Source organism: Petaurus breviceps, unplaced genomic scaffold (assembly GCF_028583685.1).
Source record: "Petaurus breviceps papuanus isolate PSGF00001 unplaced genomic scaffold, PetGlider_PUasm1.0 110, whole genome shotgun sequence".
Classification (NCBI taxonomy): Eukaryota; Metazoa; Chordata; class Mammalia; order Diprotodontia; family Petauridae; genus Petaurus; species Petaurus breviceps.
This window is the reverse complement of record NW_027185597.1, coordinates 1,018,351-1,030,296: the sequence shown is the minus strand read 5'-3', so window position 1 is coordinate 1,030,296 and position 11,946 is coordinate 1,018,351. Positions and strand designations below refer to the sequence as shown.

General features: G+C 37.0%; 1 pseudogene; it reads left to right on the top strand.

Moving 5' to 3' along the window:
- The first annotated feature begins 8,145 nt into the window (after positions 1-8,145).
- Positions 8,146-11,946, top strand: part of LOC138156833 (nucleoprotein TPR pseudogene) — a 6,837-nt pseudogene continuing 3,036 nt past the window's right edge.

Below are 11,946 nucleotides of genomic sequence, written 5' to 3'. Positions count from 1 at the left end.
TAATATTTACAACCTAGGTGACTGTGGATAAGTCATTTAGCCCCCATGAGCCTCAGTTTCCTTATCTGTAAGATGGGAGCAATACTTTGTACTGTCCCCCTTTACAAGATTGTTGTTAGAAAAGCATTATAAAAAATGTAAGCTGTTACTCTACTGTTTCCCATGCCCTGGTAGAAAATAGGAAGAGCAGCAGATTTTGAGTCAAAAAACCTATTTGTATTCCAACTTTGCAGCTTATAACAACACATCTGAACTTGGAAAAATTATCAAAATTATGTCATGGCTTCAGTTTCCCCAACTTCAAAATAAGAGGGTTGCCCTCGATGATTTCTAAGACCCCCTCACATTTCTAAAGCCCACGAGCTCTTACATATTTAAATACAGAAGTTTAATAGGATTGTATGTTCCAGACATCTTCCTACTTCCTCCCTTCCCTCAAAATGCAATTATTGAGCTGTCGGTCTCAGGTCTATGATCTATACTTTCAGGATGACAAGAAATGATAACAAGTAATCAGATAAAGTCATTTATACTAATAGGTCATCCATACCATTTTTTCAACTCATTTTTATAAGTGCTTACTGAATACCTACTGTGCTTAACACTGAGTTAAGAAGGTGGGAAATAGTTTAACAAGTAATTATTAAGTGCCTACTATATGTATACATATATATAGAGAGAGACAGGCAAATAAATGTGTGTATGTAGATATGTAGGGTATATATTTATAGAGTGTATATGCATATATGTATTATAGGATATATGTGCATATAAATATGCAGAATATATATGTCTGCATATTTATGGGATATACATACATATATGCACACTTAATAGTTTCCAGAACATTCTCATACATTGCTTCATTTGATCCTCACAATAATTTAATGAAATTAGGGAAATCATTAATATCCTTTTTTTCCTGGATGAAGAAAAAAGGGGTCAGAGAGATTTTTATTTATCCAATATCATAGAGCCACAGAATTTTAGAGCTGGAAGGGACCTGATAAATCATTTAGTCTAACATTTTATTTGACAGGTGAAGAAATTGAGTTCCAGAGCATTAAAATGACTTGCCTACCCATGGTCACACAGCTAGGTGATAGCACAATAAAAGCTGCTGTCTCAGATCTCCTAGTTTTCAAGTTTACTATGTTGCCTTCTATGACCATTTAGCAACAGAGCTGGAACATTTAAACAAGTTCTCCTGGGCTCTAGATCTTTGCATAAGACCATAATCTAAGAATACAAAAACATAATGCCTGCACCTGGATAAAATAGGTAGGTGTGAAGAAGGACCTTTAAGAATGTGTCAAACTGAAGAACTTTTAGACTCAGAGACAAGCCAGTCTGGAAGATGATTTTAGTTAGTTGAGTTTTTTAGGAATACTCAAACCTAAGCAACAAAGTAGTTACCCACTCTACTCATGAATAAGACTAGCTTTGCATCTCTGTACCGAAAATCAGTCTGAATTCCTCAGGTAGCAAATTTTTTGGCCAGTTCAGTTTGTCATATATATCACCCAGGTAAGATCAGATACATAGAGTAGGCATGTAAGTATTATTCTGATTATAATACCCAAGGGAAACATTTTACTTTTGCTCTGAGTAATCCAGTTTTTTTGCAAGTGAATTTGAATTACAAAATCCATTGCCTGTGTACACAGGCAAGCACTGTCCCCTGCAGATGGAAGAAGCAGAAAAAAGTTCTCAATTTATAGTCAAGTATTATGATGCACAAGGCAGTCATAGCTTCCCTGGAAGGAAAGCAGGGACTTGACACAGCAATCTAGACTTTTTATGGCTAGTATTATGTTCTTGTTAATGAATCCACTGATGATCATTTTGTTGGACAGTAAAAATTTGGTTTTGACTTTACTCTGTAATTCCCAGATTTCCATCTCATTTTTGCTTTTGTTCAATCAATCACAGAATTTGCTATAAGATTGTAAGCTTCCCTAAAGATGAAATAATTCAGATCCCCACATAAAGAGAAACTGACTAGAAACAGGCTAAGAGATTTGCCCAAGGTCATTCAACTAGTTGATTCCAGAGTAAGGGACACTTAAGAATTAGAAGGGCTTCAGGAGCCATCTAGTCCAACCCACACCCAAACGAGAATCTGCTCACAGTCCAATCTCAGAAGATCATTTAATCTTTCCTTGAAGACCTTCAGTGAGGAAGAAACCACTACCTTCTGGGGCAGCCCATTTCACTTTTAGAGCTCTAATTATTAAAAATAATACTAAGTTCATGGTAGTAACAAGTTGGAATTATTAGGAAAACATAAAATTCTAATAACTTAGTGGAGAAGCGAAGATCAGAACTCATATCTCTCGATTCACAGTCCTGTGTCCCATATTACCACATCACTTAATGTACCTCATTCCCTAATTCCTACTTTTATTTGTTTCTTAAGTCTACAGCCCAATAACTATTTATAGAGTGCTTGCCTGAACAATGATGCTTCTCATCTACTACAGGCAGCTAGGTAGGAGGTATAGTAGAGCTTTGGACTTGAAGACAGAAAAACCTGAATTCAAATCCAGCTTTAAACAGTTGCTAATTATGTGACTCTAGGCAAGTCACCTAACCTCTATTTGCCTCCATTTCTTCATTTGTAAAATGGGAGGAATGACGGCACCTCCCTCCCAGGGCTGTGAGGATCAAATGAGATAATATTTGTAAAGTGCTTAGCAAAGTATCCGGCACATAGGAGGTGCTGTGTAGATGCTTTTCCATTCCCTTCTCTCCCTCCCTTTGAGTTATATGTTTCCTTCTGTGTATCTTCTTGGACAATGCTTTGTGCCACAGGTAAAGCAATCAGAAATAGCATTGAAATATAGAGCCCAAACATAAAACACACATGCCCAAGTTCATTTACAGATTTAAATTTGGAAGAAGATTTCCAAATCATGCAAAACAGAGGATCTCAATCACCTGATTTTTTGGAGTCTCTCTTAACTGAACCTGAATGGATGTGGGGTCTTACTATTCAATTACAATCAATAAGCATTTATTAATGTGACCAACATTTTGCTGGGTGCTGGAAATCTTTTATTCTACTTAGGGTATATCACACATTTCTGGCAAAGTAAATATGGGCTATATACAAAAATAAATGTATAGCGATTTGTGGATTAGGTACTAACAACTGGGGGGATTAGGAAATATCCTCTTAAAAGTGGTAGCATTTGAGCTGAGCCTAGAAGGGAACAAAGGGTTATAAGAAGTAAAAGTGAGTAATATCCTTTCCTTTCCTTGCCCAGCTCTGCTCCAAGGAAAAATTTAGTTAGTGCTATATGCTTAGTGTTCCGGAAGGAAACAAATTCTTTCCTCTGTATATAGCTATAACATTTCCATGTCTTATATCCCTTGCTCCTATGAGAAATATAGGGTCAAATGTTATGCTTTAAGAAAGCAGAGGTAAAAACCAAATTCATGTTAGATAAAGGAGAATAATTCACTTTCAGGAGCCCTAAAAGAAATAAAAATTAGTCATTAATTTCCTTGATGAACTCAGTATCTTCTCCAGCAATAGATATGTGTTAAGTGGGTACTTTCAGGAAGTCCCTATAGCAAAAAGTACATAAATCCATCGAAAAGCTATAACTATCACATAGTACCTTCCAATTCTGGAATTCTGAGTCTGTGACACAAAGATTCACACTAGCTTTTCATTAGAAATTGATTAAAAGCCTAACAAAGCATGGTGATGACTTAAAGTTTAAAAAGAAAAAAAATCACTCACCAAAATGGGTGTGATTGATTGTATCCTATTTACTCACATATTTTCCCATTTTTTCCCCATATTTCCCACACATTTTGGATATTATCCTCCCACCCCCCTCCCTGTTCTACCCTTCTCAGTACCCATTTTTAAAAAGGAAAATTTGGATTTGTTTTTCTTTACATTATTTCTCTCCCCAGTCAGCTGTGTCAGTTGTTGATAAGAGCCAAAGAATTTCTGAAGTCTGGATTATAGGAGCTAAAGAGTTATGAATGACCTTGTTTACTAAAGAGCCTTATGGAAGTGTCAGCAGTACCTGGCTCTTCTAGACAAAAAAAAAAAAAAAATCTTTGGAGTCTCTTCACAGGAAACTGGTAATTGCATCACTTGCTAAAAGGACCCAGAATACCAGGACTATAGCAATATGACATCTAGGAGTAACTTACTAATATGACTCTTTTCTTGTACTCACCATGGTTTTATATTCGGGAGAGTAGAAGAATGATGGCACCATTTCCAAGAACAGACTAGTAGGAAAGGAAACTTGGTTCGCAGGAATTGAAGAGTTCATTTTTTGAGACATTTGGGGTTTCCTTGAGGAAATTCAAGTTGCAATGTTCAGCATGAATTTGAAAATACTGGACTGAAGGTTGGGAGAGAGGTCAGGGCAAGAGATATATGAAAGTCTTAGAAGCCAAGAGATGAACGATATACAAGAAAGCAGGGTGCCCAGTAGTGTCACATGTTGTCTAAAGGACAAGTAAAATGAAGAATGAGAAAAGACTACTGAAAATTCAAGTTGATTTGATAGTTGACAATTAAGATCATTGGTGACCTTTGAGGGTTCAGTTGCACTGGGAAGGGGCAGATTTTAGGGCGTTAATAATGATGAGAGGGGCGGCCAGGTAGCACAGCAAGTAAGAGCACCGGCTCCAGTGTCGGGATGACCTGGGGGATCGAATCCGGGCTCAGACACTTAGCATCCACCCAGAAACACCTGGCCGTGTAACCTTGAGCAAGTTACTTAACCCCAATTGCTTAAAAAAAATATAATGATGAGAAAGTAAAGAGAGTATTTAAGTATTGGTCATTTAGGAAATTTTTTTATTAGAATAAGAGATAATTAAAGGAGGCAGTAGAGTCAAGTGAAAGAAGAGATCTGTCAGTTATAGTAAAAAGAAGAGAAGGAAGCAGAGGAAAGAAAGAAATACAAATGTTAAAGTGAAGGGAATGATTAAAGGAGTGGGGTGTCAGAATAGAGAATGTGGGATTAAGGAAAAAGAAAGTTAGAGGAGGGACAAATTTTTTTTTCTGATAAAGGAAGGATAAAGTGATAGTTCAGGAGTTGCTGAACCAAAGCCATCCTTCAAAGGGACAATTCAGAGGAAAGCAGGATTTCTAGAGGGTTGTTTTCTGCTATAAGTCCTATTGTTAAAGGGATCAGGTATTGAACAAAAGTACACAGTATGAGTTCAAATGAGCATTCATAGAGGGTATACACACATACACACATAAACACATATATGCATGTGTATAAATGTATAGATATCTATACCTATATATATTGAATACAATGGTAGGAGAGTGGAGTATAATTCCAATTTATGTATGCATTTTTTATTTATTTATTTATTATTCATGCATTTATTTGAATGAGTACTTATAAAATTATTTCTTTTGTTTTGTTAGTAGTGATTGGTTATATTTAAGATCTCATAGTGCCAGCATGTAACTATTGCTTTTGTGTAAATAGAAGCATATCAATGAGTCCTAAGAGCTAAAGTGCTGAGTAAGAGGAGTTGACTCTGCTACAATTTTTTGTTCATTCTTGATTCCCACTGTGTCAGCTAATGTGGGGATACTATTAAAATGCTAACAGGAAGTCCGTAATTCACAACAAAATTCATAACATCCTCCACTGGCCCAGGGTGGATGGAGGGAGAAGGTTAAGTTTTTCCTCCAGCTTCAGGTGATTTCTTCTCAGGAGCTTGACTGGGATGGCTTTCTCCTCTTGGCTGCCAAACACTCCAATCTCTAGTTCCAAATAGCTTGCTGGCTTTATACAAGCTATGGGGGCATAACTAAGTTTCCTCAACTAATCTAAATATACTTCTGTCACCCATTGGTTTTCAGGAACTTCTTAATTGATCTAGGACTTTTCAAACCTAGTCTTTGAATGATTCAATAAAGGTATATAGACTTTGTCACACTTAGTTTATGTCTTTAATTGATTCAACAGAGGTGCTCTCACATGATAAAGGTATCTCGGCTAAGTGGGTTTGGGTGATATGACTGATTAATTGACTCCATTCATCCCCGCCCTTATACTTCTATTGTTATATAGGAAAAGACCTGACAATTGCCTTCCCTATAGCTCTATTTATCATCCCTGAAAATTCCCAAATCAAAATTCCCTTCTTTGACTACTAGTCCCTTGTGTGGGTGTTGTCCGCCTCAATTATTATGTAAGCTCTGTGAGAACAAGGATTGACTCACTTTTGTATTTGTATCTCCAGAGCCTAGCATAGTGCTTGGCATGTAACAGATGCTCAGTAAATAGTTGTTCATTTGGTCATTCCCTCATTCAAGAAGCAGGCCCTCTGTGATCCTAAACTTCTACTGAATTGTCTGTCTTTCTAAATTTCTTTTGTTGAAACCAAGGAAACTGAGATCCTTCTTTATCTACTTTGCTGAAACTGAAAGGAACTAAATATAGGATTATCATGACTATACAGTAACAATTTCCTCTTAACAATGGCTGAGTTCATACCACATATATTACGTGTTCCAGTGACTACAATGGGAGACTTTCCCAAGAGAATAAAAATCTTGCAATTTCCAATTTGTCATCTATAGAATTATAAAATATTGGCACCTTTAGGTGCTCTTCAGATCCTCTAGTTAATGACTCTCCCCCCAACCCCTGCCTCATTTTAGAGATGAGAATGTTAGAACCTCAGAGAGGTGAACTGGGGTTAAGCTGTGAACTCTAACAACTAGTAACTGAATTTTCAACACAACTTAAAAGGTTTGTTGGGGGAGGGAATTCGGGGGAAGGTTTATTTTTGGGCAGAGGGAAGATAAGCCTTATGAGCAGATAAAAGAAATTGATTCTCAATCCAGAGACATAGTTCTGAAAAGTACTTAAAACTATTCATATAATAAAAGAAAATAGGAATGAGGAATCAAGAGCTTTACTTTTGAAATTCTCACACTTTAAATACTGGTATAATTATTGGAAATCATTTGAACAAACAGATGAATGATGAATTTGATGTATATTTTAGTTAATAATTGGTTTTGTATTACTGGCTTTGTCTTAAAACTCAAAGTTCTTAAAATGTAGGTAGTTTAATGGAATTGAAGTAGTTTTTTTTTCTTCTGCCTTTAACAGCAAAAATCAACTCAACATAAATTGAAAATTAAGTTCTTTGTTCTATTTAAACTTGATGAAGTACAAAACACTCCATTTGAGTAGAAAGTATTCTGCTATTTGTCAGGGTCTCATCAGCTTCTGCAATTTGCTTAATAAATTTTAAGTTGAAGAGGGATCTTGAAGGCATTCAATTTAAGCCCCATACTCTAGAGGTGAAAAAATCAAGGGACAGAAAGGCTATCCACCTTGCTCAACATTACAGAGATAACACATAGCAGGAGTAAGTGTTGAACCTAAGATCTCAAATTCTGGGGGCGGGAGGGAACTATTTTTTGCCTTTCCCTAGGCCTGAATAAGCAGAACCTCAGTGGTCAGCTTAATCAAAGATAACCAGACTCTTGCAAAACTTTCTTAAATCATCCCAACTCCTATATGCTAAATATCCAATGTATTACTTTATAGGTGTAAAGCCAACCATGAGCAGCTTTCCAGAAGAATGCTACTTTGAACAGCTTTTCAAGTTTCTGATTACACAGTATAGTGAACACTCTATTCCATAACAAATCAGAACAAAACATTCACAGTCAATCAAGGTACAGCATTCACAATGTTACAACTTATCACAGAAAATAAAAATATAGCATTCACAACAACTTATCACTAATATGGCCACATAGTTTTCACCACAGTGGTCACATAGTTTTCAACAAAGAACAATCACTTATATAGTTTTCAACAAAGAAGAATCACTTAGTCAATCAATCATTCAGTCATCTTTAAGGAGGTTTGCCTCCTTAAGGGACACAAAGTACAATAGTCAAAGTTCTCCACCCATGGGGCACACCAAGTTACAAATTAGTTACTATTTAATCATCATTCACTATTCAATCATCAGAAAATACATAAGCCTTCCACCCCTAGGTCACTAGTAAATTATAATCTCAGTCAGTGCACAGTATCCAAGTAAAATCTTCTTTCAGCTTGACTTGGGGTGGTCTCTCAGATTCCCTGGATCCCCTTCCATGGTCTCAGATACTACATGAATTCACCAAACTGTCACCTGGGTTCAAAGGCAGGCAGCTCCCAGGTCCTTGTCCAGCTCTCCACACACTTTCTGTTCTACACTGAAGCTCACAGTGTCAAATCCACCTTAAATCCTTCCCAGTGTCGTTCCCAGGAAGTCAAGGCTCAACAAAGTCACAAACAGGTTCATACAAAGTACCAGCACCACAGCCATGCTTCCTCAGTCTTTGGCAGCTCCAGCTGGCCCTCTGAAATCCTCAGCAGCTCCAGCTGGCTCTCAGCTCTGACTGACCCTTGGAAATCTTCAGCAGCTCTGACTGGCCCTCAGACTCAGCAGAAGTTTAGTTGGTTCCCAGAAGCAAAATCATTTCATCCAGGTTCTTCAAATAAAAATCATTGTCTCCAGCCTGGGGGGCCTTTCCTCTTCAGCCTCCCTGGAGGCAGCAGCTTCTGCCTCCACGAAGCTTGGTCCAAGAAGATCTGTCTTTCTCAGCAAGTACTTCTCCTTATATACACACAGCATTAGCTCTTTCCTGTTTCAGCCAACCCCTTCCTGTTATGTCAGCAACATTGTTCATACCTTCTGTTTCTTTAACAGAGGCTTGATTAATTACTAAGTGCTAAGTACCTCTCAGTTTAGCAATACAAAAGGAACTTCAAATTTCATTACTATTACAACAGAAGAAATAGCTTACCAAATAGGTAATAAAAATACCAAATACCAAAAAGTGTAGTCAGCGAAAAGATCAGTGATGAATAGAATAGCCAAGAAAATAGACTTCCTAAAGGAAATGAAATTTTTGAAGCCTTCTACAATAAGCACATTTGGGAGAGGCAGAGGAAAGGGAATAAAGGCCTTTTATGTAAGAAATAATAATTGCTGCCCATCTGATTAGTGCTTAGCATGGTACCTAGCACATAATAAGAGCTTAATGAATGTTTCTCGACTGGCTGATTGACTATTTTGTTGTTTTATATTGACTATATTGTTATACAGAACTTTATGGCTTACAACATTTTAGAAACATTCCCTCACTTGATTCTCACAAGAACCCTGGGAAGTGGCTACTACAAGTGTTATTCTTAATTTTATTTTAATTATTTTTTAATTAACAGAAATGTATTTGCTTGATACTCCCCACCCCATTGGAAAAAAGAAAAATTCCTCATAATAAATATGCATAGATAGACCCCCCCAAAAAATTCCCTCATTGCCCATCATCAAAAAATAAATGTCTCATTCTGCACTCTGAATTTATCACCTCTCTGTCAGGATAGCATGGTCTTCTAGAATTATGGATCATGACTATTCATCTTTACAGTGCTGTCGATATTGTATAAATTGTTCTCTTGTTCTATTTCTTTTTCAGTTTATAAAATCTTCAAAATTATTCAATTTTATAATATTAGTGTTGTATAAAATTTTCTGGTTCTGCTTACTTCATTCTTCATCAGTTCATAAAAGTCTTTCAATCATATATTTCCTCATTTCTTATAGCAAAATAGTATTTTATCCCAATTATATACCACAATTTGGTTAGCCATCCCCCATTTCACAGTTGAGGAAACTGAGTCTCAGAAAGCTTAAGTATCTTGTCCATAGTCACACAGCTAGTAACTGTCAAAAGTGGGATTCAAACTCAGCTCTCTTCTCACTCAAGCATTTTCCTTTTTGCACTCTAGCACACTTCCTTTTTGATCATTTCATTGATCATGAAAATAAGTATTCCAGTTTGGTTAGAAATTCTAGGGAAAGAGATATTGCTCGCAGTAAATGTCTTTGATTAAAATATGATATGATATGTAATATATAATTATAATTTAGTCATTTTTCAATTGTGTCTGACACTTCATGACCCTATTTGGGACTTTTTTGGCAAAGATATTGGAGTGGCTTACTATTTTCTTTTCTAGCTCATTTTACAGAGGAGGAAACTGAGGGAAATAGGGTGAGGTCGCTTGCCAGAGTCCCATAAGGAATGTGTCTGAAGTCAGATTTGAATTAATAAAGACTTGTCTTCCTGATTGCAAGCCCAATGCTCTATCCGCAGTGCCATCTACCTGCCTTATAACTACAATAACTAATTATAATACTGCTGATATAAAATCAAGAGTGCAGCTAGGATATATATGTTTATATGGAATATAGCCTCTCCAAGTCATAACCTTCTGTCCTTACTCCTGTTTTGATAATGGAATATACCAAGGCCACAGGAGACCACAATTTGTCCAACCATGCCCAGGAATCACTGCCTTAGGTGTCCACTGCCCACCTAGGGGTATATATCATTTTACTTGAAAGCAAACCATTTGATCTGTTGAATTCTTCAAATGTATTAATCTAGTATTTGAAGCTCACGTCTACCCTTACAACCTGTGTAATCACAGGTTACACTAATACTTATGAAATTTTAAAAGACCTAGATGAATTAGACCAGGATGTTGGATGAACCCCACCACTTAATAGTTATGTGATTTGGAGCAAGGCATTTTAATTCTATGGGCCTTTGTTGCCTCATCTATGAAATGAGTGAATTGGGCTAGATGACCCCTTCTTGTGGGGAGAGGTGAAGAGTAGGAATTACATAATTAACATTATTTGATTCTTTTTCTGGAGAGGTAGTATCAACTATGGCACAATGTACAGAAAGCTAGTCTAGTAGGCACAAAGACTTTAGGGTTTAATTTTCCCCCTTCTCACACATATTTTCTACCTTACCCTAGGCAAGTTGCTTAATCTCCCAATGCCCTAGTCACCTCTCTAAGGTTGCAGAGCAAGTAGCCATGTAAGTTAGTAAAGAGAATTTCCTTACCTGGAGCTTCCTACTCTGATGAAATCAGATCCAATTCACCACTACCACCAACAATAAAATGGAGAATTTAAGGAAATGCGTAAGAAACAGGATGGATGGGGTGGCTAGGTGGCACAGTGAATAGAGCACGGGCCCTGGAGTCAGGAGGACCTGAGTTCAAATCCAGCCTCAGACACAACACAAAACTAGCCATGTGACCTTGGGCAAGCCAACCCCAATTGCCCTACCTTTCCCCCCTCCAAAAAAAACAAAAATAAAATAAAATAATAAAAAAGGAAGAGGATGGAGTAAAGACATTATTTTTAGAAAAGACTATTCTTTCTAGTAAAGACATTGCATGAAACAAACCAGCTCCTTACAAAAGCTAGATTTCCCCTTCATAGTATGCTATCTGACTCCTTGTGGACTTCTCCAACTTTTGACCAGTGCTTCAACTTATTTTTCTTCCTCTGTCCATACCTTGGAATAAATCACTAATTTGACCCAGTTCCAAATTTTGTTTATTCTATAAAGTCAGCATTTGGAACATGATCTTTTTCTCCCCAGAGTTCTTTCTCTTAGGAATCCTAAATTGCATAAACTCCTCCCAACAAAGTCTTTAAGCAAGGACTGGATGAGCAGTTTTCAAGTGTACTATAGAAAAAGCAATTGCTGAACTGAAATTCTGTGATTCTATCCCATCACCTCCCCGGAGGGTAGATTTTCAAGTATATCCAAGTAGAAATGATTTGCAGGTAATTGGAAAATGAAAAAAATGAACATAGAAAAAGAACATAAAGCAAAGAGCTGAGTCTTAGAGGATGTCCTCAGAATTAGGAAGGTGAAAAAGAGCCATAAAAAGAGACAAAAAAGTCAAGATTAGAGAAGTATAAGGAGAAGCACATGAATGGCCCAGGCATTTCTGGAAATGGTGATTCTGGAAAGAAATTTCACAGTCAGAGAAGAGGGCCTCAGTGGTTGTAGCAGCAAGCACCCCAAGCACGTCCTCAGGGTTTGCAGCTACC